Source organism: Larimichthys crocea, chromosome XII (assembly GCF_000972845.2).
Source record: "Larimichthys crocea isolate SSNF chromosome XII, L_crocea_2.0, whole genome shotgun sequence".
NCBI lineage: Eukaryota > Metazoa > Chordata > Actinopteri > Sciaenidae > Larimichthys > Larimichthys crocea.
Genome location: NC_040022.1, coordinates 14,930,365 through 14,946,912, shown reverse-complemented (window position 1 = coordinate 14,946,912; position 16,548 = coordinate 14,930,365). Strand labels below are relative to the sequence as shown.

Genomic DNA, 16,548 nt, shown 5'->3' with positions numbered 1-16,548 from the left:
AAGCCTGAACCAGACCCTCCTGCTTACTCTTCTCTCCAGATGCCAGCAGATTCTGGAGGACACTGGTATCGACATCGATGGACAGCAATTTAACGTGACTGTCTCCAGCAGCACAGTGAGTCCTCTGTCCAGCACCAGTCCAGCGTCCACCATCTCCAGTTCCAGGGGGACTTATGACAATGCTTACTTTTACATCCTATTTGTCATGATCTTTTACTCCTTCCTAGCCATGACACTTTTCAAGTGCATAGGCAGCGACGACGAGAAGAAGGACCCCTACGAGGAGTTCATGAGCACTGGGCAGCCGTCAACGCAAAAATTCAACACAGGCCACATGGTGGAGAAGTTTTACTTTGAAGAGGAGAGCAGCCTGTGAGCTACAGACTTTCTACGGAGGAGGGTGCATGTGGAGGGTGCGGGGGGGTGTTTTGACAGTCACCAAGCCAGAAAAACGTCAGTGCAGAGTAGCCTACTCAGGCAAGACCTGCTAGTGATTTTGCAAAACCTGTAGTAAGTTCATTTTTCCCCTTCTCCCCCTTCCATCTGACAATCAGAAATCTCACGCAAGAAGGCAGGCCGGCCGGCAGGCAGGCAGTCAAGAGGAGACGGCTGCCTCTGATGATCTGAGAGAAGGGTGGAAACATGGAGAAGTGTGGGTCAATGGCAGGCCGGAATCTCCTCCTGTGAGGCCCAATCAGGATCAATAACACCGGGGCCTTCGACATGCACACACCACAGGGAACCAGGGATACCTCAACAGACTGATGGTGTGGACAACATGGACACTGTGTGTGTGTGTGTGTGTGAAAGAGAGAGTATTGACCTGCCATTGGATTTTCCACTCTCTAAATTCAGTTTAATTTATCTGAACATACTGAACATATTAGATAAGGGTTACTGCACTTAAGCATTTCTATTAGACTTTTAATTTTAAGATACTGTTCTAACGTGATTATTTCTATGTGGACGTGATTTTAAAGTTGTGTGTTTTCACTCACTGTACAATAATTCCATCCTATATTGAAGCATTAAATTGTACTTTAAAAAAAAGCAGCCTAAATATATTCCTTATAAATGTAAATGCACGCAAATAGTTTCTGAATAAAATAAAATGACATCCAACTCTTAAATTGGTTCTAATTAGGACCAAAAGCTCCATGCAGTATCCAAGACCGAGCAGCATTCCTTTGCCATTACACTGAAACTGATCTTTGGAGAGTCGACGCGCAGCTACAGGGCCGCTTCAACCTCTCTGTGACCCCGTATGATCTAAGTTTACAAAGCTGTGGCGAAACGTGAACCCCAGACTCACTCTGCAGAATTAACTTCAATTGTGGGATCTCGCATAGAGAAGCTTAATAGAGCACACACGTGTCTGATTTGCACCGCACGTCGCGCAGAGGACGCTTCAGATTAACACGCGGCTGAACAGGTACAGTACGATCACAGGCTGAAACACGCATCGAGGAAACAAAAAGAAAGAAACTCATTAACATGTTTTTTAATTAGATCTCCGGGGTCAAAGGTCTGGACTGACAACGCTGGTATAATTTGAACTATCCGCTCCTAGAGGTTATCCCGGTGCCTGAGGCCATGTGGACCTGTTTCCTCTTCTTCCCTCATAATTAAATTTCTGTCTCATCCTCCTCCCTTGAAGTGCTTGGGTCACCACGTGTGGATCCTACATCCTACCTGACCAAACAACAGTGCCTTGATGTTTTGCCCAAACAGGCCTTTTTATTTTTTTTATTTTTAAGTTTAAAGGGCTTAAGTCATTTTTTTGGGGGGGGGCTAAGGCCAAAATGACAACTTACCGTAGACTACTACATGCAATAATTATTATAAACAATACTGGGAAATAGCTGATAATTAAATATATACCTCATCGATATGTTAATTTTATGGTACACTCAGGGTGGAATTGTTAAAGTTAATTTTGTTAGACGTTGTTGCATCCTAATCCTTATTTATTTATTTATTTATTTATTTTTCGAAGTGATTTTCTTAGCTTGTAGAAAATCCAAAGCGGTACAATCAGACTTTCCACCCTCGAAACACTGTGAATCACATCTTGACAGAATCACCACATAATGTGATGTCAGTGAAATGATGAAAACAGTATAGTCTACTTTAGCCATCAGTGCAACTCTACTGATAGAGTGACTGCACACATCACTCATGACAAAATCACATTTGCAGACAATAGTTGAGAGCTGTATTTGAACTCTAAGCTATATTTTTGTTCACTCTAGAGAGGCTTAATCTGTCCAAACCCTCCTGCAACAACAGATGAGCAGTTTGTGTCCACAGCACTCACCAACAGCATCAAGTGAGTGAATTTTCATAAATGTTCAAGTGATGCACCATGGGCGGGCATTGCACCCATCTGCCTGTCCCTCCTCTTCGGTGACAGGCCCAGCCATACAGATGATGATCTTGGTTGGTTTGACACACACACAAATGCACACACACTGAATACACATAGAAACTGGATATGATAGATTGTCTCCTCTTGTGATATGATGCTTGTACTAGATAAAACCTGTGCAGTGTTTGGTCTTTGGCCTTTGGTCAGAATCTGTGGATATGCTGCCATCTGCTGGTAAAGAAAAGTTGTACTGGTTCCTGGCATGGTTTACTCTACTTTAAGGACGCCTAAAAGAAAGCCTGAGGTATTATTGAGCATATAAAGATATGGGCAGCAAATCAGGATTACTGATGACTCAGACCTGTAAACAACAATACACCTGACAGCAAGATCTGGAACAGAGATTCAGCAGCAAGAGCAGTATTTCAAAGGAATTCAGCAAATGTAAGTTTTGAATGACCTTTAGCATAGAAAATGTTAATTACTAGCCTGTAGTGGTAGAGACTGTGCTGAAGTGCTGTCATCTCAATGTGCATCTTGATTGCTACATGCTGCAGTAGCAGACTGTTGTTGCTGGGGATTTACTGCCACCTACTGATGTAGATGTTGTACTGTCTTGTTTTTGTATTTGTCAGTGCAGGAACTGCAGTAAATAGATATTTCCTTAACTGACTTACACTGTAAGCTTGAAGCTGTGCACCTTTGATTTCACGTGTCTACCTACACATATATTGTTTGCACAAGAAGTTGCATGCCACAGGGCCTACACAGCCTGGAGCACACACACTATTGTTTTTATTTTATTTAACCAGGTAAGACACGAAATCATGAGAACAACTGGTGAAAATAAAAAGTTAAGTTAGTTCTATGACGTAAATCGCAGCTGTCCAATAAGTCTCTGTAGGTTTAACCCTCTTATCCTGGAAAATAATAAACTAACCCGTCCTAATCTATGAATCGAAGTACCTAACCCAACAAGGGAAAATAACAAAAAAAAAAATGTAACAAACAAAAGGCGTGCCAAAAGGGAGGAAACAAAACCTGATAGGGAAAATATAGAAAACTAAGAAACACTCCGAACTAACTGGAGGAAAAGCTAAGAAAGATAAAATCTGAATAACACAAAATCACTCCAACTGGAGGAAAACAAAACAGTGATCTCTAAACTATCAAACGGAATACTAAAGTAAAGTTGGTACAAGGGGGTGAGTGTGTGTGTGTGTGTATGTATGTGTGAATGTGTGCTAATGTAAGTATGTGTAGTCTCAAATTGTATTGTTACTGTATGTTCTACAGGAGGGATGCAAATAAAAGACACAGAAACATGGGCCCTTTTTCAGGTGGATTTGATGTGTCTGATAGTTCCAGTGCAGCCCTCACAGTTCTCCGGGAGAAGTGCCTGGGATACAAACTGTGAGAGAGGAGAGATGTGTGTTTAATACTGTTTTTGTGATACTGTGAATGCATCATGTGAAAATTATTGACTTACATTAGATATAGCCTCTAACAGTGCATCCTTGTTTTCCCCATTATGAGGTAAAACAGAAAGTTTTAGGTGAACAGTCACTGTTTGGGAATCTGACAAAAGAGAGGTGCAAATATTAATTTATTTTGCCATTCAAAATGTGAACTGCATCACGGAAGTAACCAACATGTGAATGACTGCACCTTTATCTGAGCTGGTGGTGGCAGATTTGCTCCCATCTGCTGGTGAAGATGTGGCACTACTAGTATCCAGAGTTGTACTAGTTTCTGTCAGTGTTGTCCCTGTGATGAGGACAAGGAAACAAACACTGAGGTGGTGAGTCATCATGAGTTTATCAGTAATCAGTTCATCATCAGATTATTGTTGGCTCAGACCAATTTTTTTTCAGCAGTTACATAAACAATTAATTCTCTTTAGATTTCTACATGATCATAAAGACCAACCTGGGACTGTGGATGCTGAATTTGTGAGTCCATCTACTGGTCTAGGTGTAGTACTGCTACTTGTTTGGCTGGTTGCTGTAGTAGCAAACTTTATAGTAATTTAGTAATTTAGTAGTGCAGTAGTGCTGCTTGTTGCACTGGGTGCTGTTGAAGAGACTGTGGATAACAGGGATGGGCTGGTATCTGTTGACGCAGATGCACTGTTGTTTTTTGTTCTGGGTGCTGTAACAACAACTGTTGGCAATGCAGAAGTTGTGCTGGTATTTGGTAGCATAGAGGAAGTACTACTGTTTGGTGTGTAGGGTGCTTTAGAAATTGCAGTCAGTGTTGAAGTTGTGCTGTTATCTGCTGGTGTAGATGTACTGCTGCTTGTTTCAGGGGTTGCTGTACTATTAGAGACTGTAGAAGCGGCGGTTGTACTCAGATTCAGTACCAGAGATGTTGTACTGGGTGTTGTTGCCGACAAGACTGCGGATGATGTAACATTAATTGCCATTGTATTGCTTGTTCCTGCAGTATCAGAGATTGTGGTTGCTAAAGTTGCACTGATATCTGCTCGTGTTGAGGTAGTATTGCTGTTTGTTGTACTGGATGCTGTTCTTACAGAGAAGGATGAAGGTGTGCTGTTATCTGCTGCTGTAGTCATACTGCTTGTTTCACTTGTTGCTGTAGTAGCAGAGAATGTGGAGGTTGTTTTTTCGGAGATTGATGAAGCTGTGCCGTTACTTGCTGATGTAGATGTACTGCTGTGTGTTTCGGTGATGGCTGTGGTATTAGAGGCTGTGGATGCTGAAGTTGTACTGATATCTGCTGAAATAGCATCAGTATTGCTGTTTGCTGAGCTGGTCATTGTAGGATTAGAGGCTGAGGTTGTGCTCACATTCAATACTGCAGATGTTGTACTGGGTGCTGTTGCTATAGATGCTAAGGTAGTATAGCTATTTGTTGTGCTTGTTGCTGTCGTTACAGAGTCTGATGATGTTGTGGTGTTACCTGCTGATTCATATGTACTGATGGTTGTTTCACTGGTCGCTGCGGTAGTAGAGACTGTGGAGGTTGAGGTTGTGTTCACATTCAGTACTGCAGAAGTTGTGCTGGGTGCTGATGTTGCAGAGACTGATGAAGTTGTGCTGTCATCTGCTGGTGTAGCTGTACTGCTGCTTGTGTCAGTGGTTGCTGTGGTATTAGAAACTGTGGAGGTCGAAGTTGTGCTTACATTCAGTACTGCAGATGTTGTACTGGGTGCTGATGTTGACGAGGCTGTGGATGATGAAGTTGTAAGATTATTTGCCAGTGTAGAAGAAGTAAGGTTGTCACAATACCAGAATTTTAAACTTCCATAAAATACTAGTATTTAAAAAAAAATTAATATCTTTTGATACCACGGTTAAAAACAGAGGTCCTTCACAAAAAATGAATCATAAGAAAATCTGTGAGCTACGTAGCACTATCACTGCTGAAGCTGTCAAAGGTATAGTTATGGCGGGGGGCGCGCTGATGCTCCAGGATCACCCACTGACAGACCCATCTACTCCCATGTAAATTGGAGAGGAGACGTTTCCCAAAGGAGCATGGGGCACCTTTATATGGTCGTTTTTTTGATACAACCTACGGTTTGGCATTAGTGGCAACTAGTTCAAGGGTTTAGTTTGAGATTTTCTGTGTATCTCAGCAGTTACTCACACACAGACAGAGCACACCTGCAGTTTAGTGCTGTCTGGCAGTTTACAGTCACAGAGGTGATCGTCTGGTTTTCACAGTAGAAGGTAAGCTGCATGTGGAAGAAGCTTCTTTTTTAGCCCATCAAAACCAATGTGATACCAAATGTCATCAGCACCAACCAGGTAGTTTCACATTTCTTAATAATAAATTGATTACAGATTGCTTCATTCTGCTTGTAGATTTAACAACTTCAGTACTTTAGATACAATTTCATGTAAAAATAATGATCATAATTTTGAACACGTGGTATCGAAAAGGTATCAATAATCCTAAGATGTAGTACTGCTGCTTGGTGGCGGCGCAGTGGTAAAAGCTGTAGTCGAGAAATAAAGATTTTGACTGTAATCCTTAAAACCTCAAAGTCATATCCTAAACTGACATAACTGTGTACCTTTCTTTTATTTGGGTTCACTCTCACTTACGTTGTGTGCAGGTTGATCTGTAGTCAGAACAGCAGTCGTTAAGTGACAAGCAGATCTCATCACAGAAACATGATCCCCTCCTACACCCAGCAGCGCAGCACAGCACGGGTGGACCTGCACAGCCTGCAGCACACACCGTACAGTTGTATAAAAGATCAACACTGATTTACAACTGCTATTTCAGTGTGTTATCTGAAGACCACTCTGATAACTTACAAAATCATGATTAGCAGATCAGTTATCAAACAGATTACTGGCACAGCTTTTGGGATAGTGTAATAGTAATGGCAGTGGTAGTTGTAGTCACAAATTTCTAGATTGAGGAAACCAGTGAGATATATCTGGCAGAGCTGTTAGTTTCCAAGGACATGTTGGCAGTGATCCAAATCAGAATGAGAATGGCAAAAATGTTTGAGACATCTTGGTTAGATGCAACAGAGAGTCTTGAAAGGGGTGTTGCTGTTTAATTGTGGGTTTAACTAGAGACAAAAGGCATTGCACAGTGAGATGTGGATATTACCTGTTGGTGTGGGTGTAGCTGTTGTTTGACCTAGAAGATGAAAAGATAGTGAAGAGGACATTGTTATGTCATTTGATTGAGATTCAGGTAAAACAACATTCAAGTCGAGCATTGGATGACACAACAAACTGTCTGGTGCATCAGAAGTGAGCAATCACATTCACTTTTACCAAAGCATACTAATGGTTTTCAGAGCTAGATCAGCTCAGTTACCCTGCAACATTCAGGCTAGAGCACAGTTAATTTCCATGCATGACAAATGATTGCACAGGTCAAAAGCATGAAAAAAAAGATTATATACATAGAACTGATGAAGTTGTGCTGTCACGTGTTGGTTTAGATGTACTGCTGGTTGTTTCAGTGGTTGCTGTAATATTAGACACTGTGGAGGTTGAGGTTGTGCTCACATTTAGTACTACAGATATTGTAGATATTTGCCAGTGCTTTCTTTCATGCTACTTTCTGTAGTATCAGGAACTGTTAATGCTGAAGTTATACTGTTGGTTTAGATGAAGTTGTATATGTTAGAGAACCAGTAGTATTGCTGTTGTTTGTTGTGCTGACTGTTGTAGTATTAGAGACTGCAGAGGCTGAGGTTGTGCTCACATGGTGTTAGAAACTATGGATGCAGAAGTTGTACTGATATCTGCTGCAATAGCAGGAGCATTTCTGCTTGCTGTGCTGTTTGCTGTTGTAACAGAGGCCGAGATTGTGCTCACCTTTAATAGTCTAGATGTATTTGTTATATATAAAGTGCTTATATACTGCAGTTATTTATACACAGGACAATTCCATTACACTGACCCCTAACCAACATCTTATATGATAACAGTTAGATTGTGTTTACTTTAATTGCTTATAACCTATAAACTGACTAATTTAGCTTAAACCTGTGGACAATAACTGAAGTGGAACTAAACTTGTGAGTGTTAACCATTGCTACATTAATCAAGTGTTTCAATGGATCCATATCAGTGACTATGAGGGGCAGGAACAGAGAGTATGAGAGAAAGAGAAGAGAGAGAATAGAAAATCAGCCAGAAAAAAAAGTAGAAGAACAAAACTACGAGAGGAAAAGATGGAGAAAAATGGGTTGTAAAAATAAAACAAATATGTGACATCATTGAGTTTATGTTAGTGAACTATCTTGTTGTGTTATTTATGATGTCAACTCCATCAGTTGGCTGTCAACTCTCAGAGAAGTCACCTCTGTCAGACACATTTTTTCTGTTTTATTCATTAAATAAATGTTCATAATGGTTTATAAAATGAATTCATGTCATTGAGAAGTTCTTTTGGTACAGGAAATTTTAAGTTGTCAACGTTAAATTGTATTCATTTCTTGAACTAAAGATATCAAACGTTTTGATTATACAGCTAATTAAATCATCTTGTACTTCAGACAACAAACATCATTAAAACATTTCCTTCATGTTTTATATGATAATACTATGACATTTAAAGTACCTGATGGAGTTGACAAAGTCCTCAGCTACAAATAAAATGTATATTTAAAAAAGACGTAATTAGGGGAAGGTTGTCCTGTTATTGGCCAAGAAATATATATATTTTTAAAATACAGTCTTTGCATAATTGAATAAAAAAACAAAACAAAACCCCAAAATAAGGTTTTGTCCCAATTCTCAAGAATGGGTTATTTTAAATTATTAAATAATTTGGCAATGAATTAGTTTTTGTATTAATTAAGTAAAAAAAATAAAAATAAAAATAAAAATTATTTTTAATAAACTGTTTACTATAAATACTATTGGATGTGATAATGTTTTACTCACCATCATACAGAGGTAGCAACGCCAGCAGAAGAAAGTACAATACAAGCCAATCCATGACTCTGTGTGTGCAACTAATTCAGGGTAATTCTGGACAAGAATAATGCTATTGTAAACCAGGAAACACCTTGCTTCACATAATCGTATCACATTACGGATGTTCAGTCCCGTAGGTAAACATTTCAAGAATGCAGTTGCAGTTGAAATGAACTGACTAATGGTAACACAGATCCAACAACAGAGCTCATTTATTGGAACAGTGCAACAAATGGAAACAACATTTTGAATAATCAAACAATATAGTGATAGTAATCAATTTCTAGTTATGCAAAATCATCCTTTAAACACACTGTATCATGTCCATTAGGCCTACTGTGTAGAATATGCACACAGTATATGCACAGCTGTAAGAATATCAATATCAAGAATAATGTATCCAGAAATTGGATACGGTTATTCATTCACTCAACTTAACAACTTAATACGCGACAAGACACATTTCTGACAGATGTCAGCATATGAATGCAGATAACTTTTAATGCTAATAAAAAGCCAAATCGTTGTCTGACGATAGCCGATTCCAGCTCCTGAAATTGAATTTCAGCCAGTGCCTTCCACCTCTTGTGCTTTCTACATGGCCTGTTTACCTGCTTCCAAACAGACCTGATTAAATGTGACTATTCAGCACTACCTGGAGTACAAATGTAAACCAGAATGCTTAAGTCATGGTCTCTTGCCTACAGATTCTACATTCATGTGCAGAAGAACAATGCAAAATCACAGAATAATATATGTGCAGTAGTAAACAGTGAAGTATTTTTACAGTTTATTCCATGTGTGGTGGTGTGTCTGATGTGTCCAAACAGCTGAAACATGGGCCCTTTCTCAGGTGGATTTGATGTGTCTGATAGTTCCAGTGCAGCCCTCACAGTTCTCCGGGAGAAGTGCCTGGGATACAAACTGTGAGAGAGGAGAGATGTGTGTTTAATACTGTTTTTGTGATACTGTGAATGCATCATGTGAAAATTATTGACTTACATTAGATATAGCCTCTAACAGTGCATCCTTGTTTTCCCCATTATGAGATAAAACAGAAAGTTTTAGGTGAACAGTCACTGTTTGGGAATCTGACAAAAGAGAGGTGCAAATATGAATTCATTTTGCCATTCAAAATGTGAACTGCATCACGGAAGTAACCAACATGTGAATGACTGCACCTTTATCTGAGCTGGTGGTGGTCTCTTTGTTGGAAACTCCAGATTTGCTCCCATCTGCTGGTGAAGATGTGGCACTACTAGTATCCAGCATTATACTAGTTTCTGTCAGTGTTGTCCCTGTGATGAGGACAAGGAAACAAACACTGAGGTGGTGAGTCATCATGAGTTCATGTTGTTGTTGGCTCAGACCCAATTTTTTTCAGCAGTTATGTAAAGAATGAATTCATCTCTTTACTACACGATCATAAAGACCAACCTGGGACTGTGGATGCTGAATTTGTGAGTCCATCTACTGGTGTAGGTGTAGTACTGCTACTTGTTTGGGTGGTTTCTGTAGTAGACGCAGATGCACTGTTGTTTTTGTCTGGGTGCTGTAACCAACACTGTTGCAATGCAGAAGTTGTTGCTGGTATTGGTAAGCTAGAGGAAGTACTACTGTTTGGTGTGTAGGTACTTTAGAAATTGCAGTTGTGTTGAAGTTTTGCTGTTATCTGCTGGTGTAATGTTACTGCTGCTTGTTTTCAGGGGTTGCTGTACTATTAGAGACTGTAGAAGCGCGGTTGTACTCAGATTCAGTACCGGAGATGTTGACGGGTGTTGTTGCCGACAAGACTGGATGATGGAGTTGTGACATTATTCGCCATTGTATTGCTTGTTTCTGCAGTTCGAGAGACTGTGGTTGCTAAAGTTGCACTGATATCTGCTCGTGTTGAGGTAGTTTGCTTTTGGGGTTGTACGGTGCTGTTCTTACAGGAAGGATGAGTGTGCTGTATTCTGCTGGTGTAGTCATACTGCTTGTTTCAGTGGTTGCTGTAGTAGCAGAGTGTGTGAGGTTGGAACTGTGCTCAAATTCAAGTACCACATATGTTTGACTGGGTCCTGTGCTGATGAACTGTAGATGATGAAGTTGTGACATATTTGCTAGTGTTGATGTCGCCGTGCTGCCTTCATGCGTGTTGTTTCATTAGCAGTAACTGTGTTTGTTGTGCTGGGTGCTGTTTTTCAGAGATGATGAAGCTGTGCTGTTATGTTGATGCAGATGTACTGCTGTGTGTTTCTGTTCTGGGCTGTGGTATTAGAGACTGTGGATGCTGAAGTTGTACTGATATTGCTGAATAGCATCAGTATTGCTGTTTGCTGGGCTGGTCCCTGTAGGATTAAGAGGCGAGGTTGTGCTCACATTCAGTACTGCAGAGTTGTTACTGGTGCTGGTAGCACATTTGTTGTGCTGTTGCTGTCGTTACCGAGGTCTGATGATGATGTGGTGTTATCTGCTGATTCAGTGTACTGATGGTTGTTTCACTGGTCCGCTGCGGTAGTAGAGACTGTGGAGGCGAGGTTGTGCTCACATTTAATCCTGCAGATGTTGTACTGGCTCCTGTTGCTGAGAGACTGTAGATGATGAAGCTGTGCATTATTTGCCAGTGTGATTTTGCAGTGCTGCCTTTCATATAGTTGCACTATCAGAGGACCTCGGTGCTAAAGTTGCACTGACGCTTGCTAGTGTTGACATAATATTGCTGGTGCTGTATATTAGAAACTGTGGAGTTGAGGTTGTGTTCACATTCCGTACTGCAGAAGTTGTGCTGGGTGCTGATGTTGATGAAACTGTAAATGATGAGTTTTGACATTTTGCCCGGTGTAGACGTCACAGGCTGCTTTGATTTCTAGTTGCTGTAGTATCAGAGATTGTGTGTTGTTGCTGTTGTTTCACTTGTTGCTGTAGTAGTGGAGAATGTGGAGGTTGAGTTGTGCTCACATTTATCCTGCAGATGTTTACTGGGCGTTGCTGATGAGGCTGTGATGATGAATCTGTGGCATTATTTGCCAGTGTAGATGTTGCAGTGCTGCCTTTGATTTAGTTGTTGTAGTATCGGAGATGTCGGCTAAAGTTATACTGATATTTGCCACTGTTGAGGTAGTATTGCTGTTTGTTGTGCTGGTTGCTGTTTCAGAGGGACTGAGAAGGTGTGACATTATCCGCAGTGTTGGATGTCGCATGCTGCTGCTTGCTATAGTCGCAAGACTGTGTTTGTTGTGCTGGGTGCTGTTGTTTCAGAGATTGATGAAGCTGGCTGTTACTTGTTGATGCACAGATGTACTGCGTGTGTTTTGGTGATGGCTGTGGTATTAGAGGCTGTGGATGCTGAAGTTGTACTGATATCTGCTGAAATAGCATCAGTATTGCTGTTTGCTGGGCTGGTCACTGTAGGGATTAGAGGTGTGTTCACATTCAATACTGTAGTGTTGTGCTTGTTACTGTTGTTGCAGAGACTGATGAAGTTGTGCTGTCATCTGCTGGTGTAGCTGTATGCTGCTTGTGTCACTGTTGCTGTAGTATTAGAAACTGTTGAGGCTGAGGTTGTGCTCACATTCAGTACTGCAGAAGTGTGCTGGGTGCTGTTTGATGAAACTGTTGTGATGAAGTTGTGACATTTTTGCCCGTGTAGACATCACAGTGTGCCTTGATTCTATTTGCTGTTATATCAGGATTGTGTTTGTTGTGCTGTTTGTTCACTTGTGCTGTAGTAGTAGAGGACTGTGGAGGTCGAGGTTGTGCTCACATTTAATCCTGCAGATGTTGTACTGGGTCCTGTTGCTGATGAGACTGTAGATGATGAAGCTGTGGCATATTTGCCAGTGTACGATGTTGCAGTGCTGCCTTTCATAACGTTGTAGTTGTAGTATCAGAGACTGTCGGTGCTAAAGTATACTGATATTTGCTACTGTGAGGTAGTATTGCTGTTTTGTTGTGCTGTTGCTGTTTTCAGAGGGACTGCTGATTGTGTGCTGTTATCTGCTGGTGTAGATGTACTGCTCATGGTTTTCCCTGGTTGCTGTGGTAGCAAGACTGTGGAGACCGAGGCCAGTGTGGATGTCGCAGTGCTGCTGCTGTTGTAGTGCAGAGACTGTATATTTTGTGCTGGGTGCTTCTTGATTTCCGAGGACTATGGAAGTCGGGCCATTATCTGCTGGTGTAGATTTACTGGCTGCCTTCTTCATGGTGCTGTAGTAACTAGACCTGTGGGATGCTGAATTGTATGACATCTGTTAGCGAACCAGTTAAGATTGCTGTTTGTTGTGATGGTTGCTGCTTTACAGAGACGATGAAGTTGTGCTGTAATCTGCTGGTGTAGTTCTTCTGCTCACATTTCCATCCTGCAGATTGCTGTGTTTGGAGTGCTGTTGTTGACGAGACTGTTGGATGAGATTGTAAGATTATACAGTCTAGAAATAAGTAAGGTTGTCACATTACCAGCTCATCCATTACAATACCCCTAAAAGCTCCCTTTTGATGCCCGGTTAAAACAGAAACTCCCAGGACCAAAGTCACTATGAGGACCACTTACAATGTTTTCACAGAATGTAACTGGAGTGGGTATATTACCTTTTATTTCGATACGTAAATTACCTTACTTTAAGGTAATTACCTAAAAAATACCTAGTCCTTCTCTTTCAGTTTTCACAATACACCTCTGGCTCATCCCGCACACATACTGCTTACTGTCGGCCTCTCTCTGTTTCCCTCTTGCTGTATATACAGGACCGCCTTATTTTCATATCATATTTGATTTTTTAAAATGTATAAATAATGATAATAAAAATGTAAACTCATGGTATTGCAAAGAGAAAAAACCTGTCAAACTATCCGGGACCCTACGATATAGTACTGGCCTGCGTAGTGGTGGAGCCGTGGTACAAGCTGTAGTTGAGAATAAAGCTTGCACTGTAAACCTTAAAACCTCAAAGTCATAACAGACATAAACTTTTTACCTTACTTATTTTCTGGCACCCTTACTTACGTTGTTTGCAGGTTGACGTTGTAGTCAGGACAGCAGTCGTTATACGTCACATCACCCTCATCACAGTAGCAACCCTGAAACATTTACTCCCTATAGGGCAGCACAGCACTGGCGGACCTGCACAGCCTGCAGCACCACACAGCACAGTACAAAAAGATCAACACTTATTTATATCTTTAACTTACATACATACATACTGTACATTTATCTGTAACCGGCTCTTTGCTAAGGTCGTGGAAAGGCTGGAGTTTTTATCCAGCTGACATTGGCCGAGAGGCAGGGTACACCCGGCGACACAGTCGGCCCGTCCTCGCAGGGCACATGGAGTCAAACAAACCATTCGCACTCACATTAACACCTATAGACCATTTCGAGTCACCAACTCCTTATTAAGTGCATGTTTTTTTAGGCTGTGGGAGAACGCCGGAGTACCTGGAGAGACCCATGCAGACACGGGGAAAAACGCTACAAACTCCACACAGTAAAGTACGAACCAGGAACCTATTGCATTGGGCGGACGGTGCTAACACTGCACCACCGTGCCGACCTATCTGTAACTTCAGTGTTTTATTTGAAGAGGCACCTGATAAATTACAAAAATCCTGATTAAACAGTTCAGTAATCGAGCAGATGGACTGGCATAGCTTTTGCTTAGAACGGGTAGTGTAGTAGTAATAGCAGAAGTAGTTGTAGTCATGAGCGTTTCTGGCAGCCCTGGCATAGAATCCACAATCGACTGAGAATGATATGTTTGCTACATATGGTTGATGCAGCAGAGCGGCTTAAGAGGGGTGTTGCTGTTTATTGTGAGTTTAATTGTAGAGACAGATAGTTGCACTGGAAGGAATGGAAGCGGGTTGTTTGCTGTACGTGAGGTGTGAGGTTGTGTTTTGGATCTTACCTTTTGGAGTGGGGCGTCGCTGTTGAGCTAGAAATGAAAAAAGGGACATTGTTAATATCATTTGATTGAAAAACACGATTTAAGTTAAGCCCTAACTACTGTCTAGTTACAGCCAAAAGTGAGCAATCCCATTAATCTTCCCAATAAGTAGCGACTTATGTGACTAATGGTTTTCAGACAATTAGCTCCATTTAGTGCTAGACTAGACGCATGGTAAAGGAACAATATTTTAAATATTTACACTATTAGATCATAAAAATTACCATGCTATGTCATTAGAGATTAGAAAGGATGCAAATTGAAAAAGTAGCTCTTTACAACATACACACAGCTACGCTCATTTTGAAATTTGCTTTGTTTGATCTGGTTTGGCTGCCCATTGTCAATGGTTGGTTGGTTTGCCTGACTATGAAATGTACTACAGCCTGGAAGCAGCAAACAAAACTGGATTAATAGAGGTAACATTAAAAAGCTCACAACCAGAAAACTTGGTAACAACAGATAACTATTGGAGTTGTTTTGAAATATAAAGCCACAACTTTGTATTTTAGACAATTTAAAATGGTCTCACTAATTCGGAAATATTCATTGATACATTGAGGCCTAATACTTTAAAGCAGTTACTTATTTTTATTTTTTTATTCTTTATTAATGTAATTCAATGGCATTTAAGTGGCACACCACAAATATTACTGGTTCATGTTATATCAAATCAAATCCAAATTTGTTATAGCCCTGACAATAGCCGAAAGGTACCCAAAGTGCTTTACAACAAAAGCCATTAAAACAAACATAACACATTCATAAATACAAATAAGAAGAACAGAGAAAGAGAGGAAAGACTTCATTTGGCCAAGCGACGGAGCTGCAAAAAGCTCGTGCTGACAACAGAGCTAATCTGGTTTGCCAAATTTGAGCCCATTATCAAATGTTGCCCAATATTTTTTGACATGTGATTTAAAAAGGGGGCCAGAGTGCCAGAATTCGTGGTGCAAACATCCGACATAGATGGTGAAACCAAAACAAAATGCATTAAGTTTTGCTGTCATTTAAGTGCAAAAAGTTCTGTGCCAGCCACTGCTTTATATCTGCTAAATGCATTCCAGCAGCTTTGAGACTTTGGGGCTCATGGCAAGGATCTATCTGCAAATTGTTGTCCAAACAGTGAAAAGACAGGTTGGTTTTTTATAATTGATCCCAGAGGTAGCATATACAATGAAAAAGGAATAGGGCCAAAATAGATCCTGTGGCACCCCCACAGGGCAGAGAGCAGGGTCACCAATCACGACAGAGAACTCCTTTTTGCCAGGTATGACCTAACCACTGGAGAGCGGTGCACAGATGCCAAACTTGTGCTCTAGGGTGAGATCGACGGGGATGCTAGTCGACTGATCCGAAGCCGCTGTGAGGTCCAGCAAGCACCAGCACAGCAGGATTCCAGCATCCACAGACAAGGCCATATCACTTTGCACCTTACAGTGCTGACTCTGTTGCTATGTTCAACCTGTAACTGGATGTTGAGGCACTGCTGTATAAAGTAGGTAAAATGAGCTCAACATTGAACATCTACAGCAGTAAATTTCAAGAAACACACGCAGCAGTAATATGAATCCAAAAACATATAATAGTAAAACACTGACAGGCAGAATTTTACTGCATAATGAGTGCTTTTACTTTTCGATGGTTTGGAGCCAAAGGGGCGTTATATCAATGTGCTAAATCAGATTTTACAGGAGAGCCAAAACAGGTTTTGTTCAAATTCGAATCACCTGATGTTGCCATATACTAAACACAATATTTGATCTTTTTTTTGTTATCAGATTGAACAATAAGAGCCAATATTGCTAAGTTGAAAAATATTGATGAACAATGAGAT

At 40.8% G+C, this 16,548-nt stretch overlaps 1 long non-coding RNA gene across 3 annotated transcripts in view; it reads left to right on the top strand.

Annotated features, from left to right (window-relative positions):
* The first annotated feature begins 1,187 nt into the window (after window positions 1-1,187).
* The window catches only part of LOC113747140 (uncharacterized), a 140,444-nt gene continuing 125,083 nt past the window's right edge, over window positions 1,188-16,548 (top strand). For all 3 annotated transcript variants that reach the window (XR_003463374.1, XR_003463372.1, XR_003463373.1), the window contains exons 1-2: window positions 1,188-1,432; window positions 2,253-2,329. This is a non-coding gene — a long non-coding RNA (uncharacterized LOC113747140). The remainder of the gene's footprint in view (window positions 1,433-2,252; window positions 2,330-16,548) is intronic.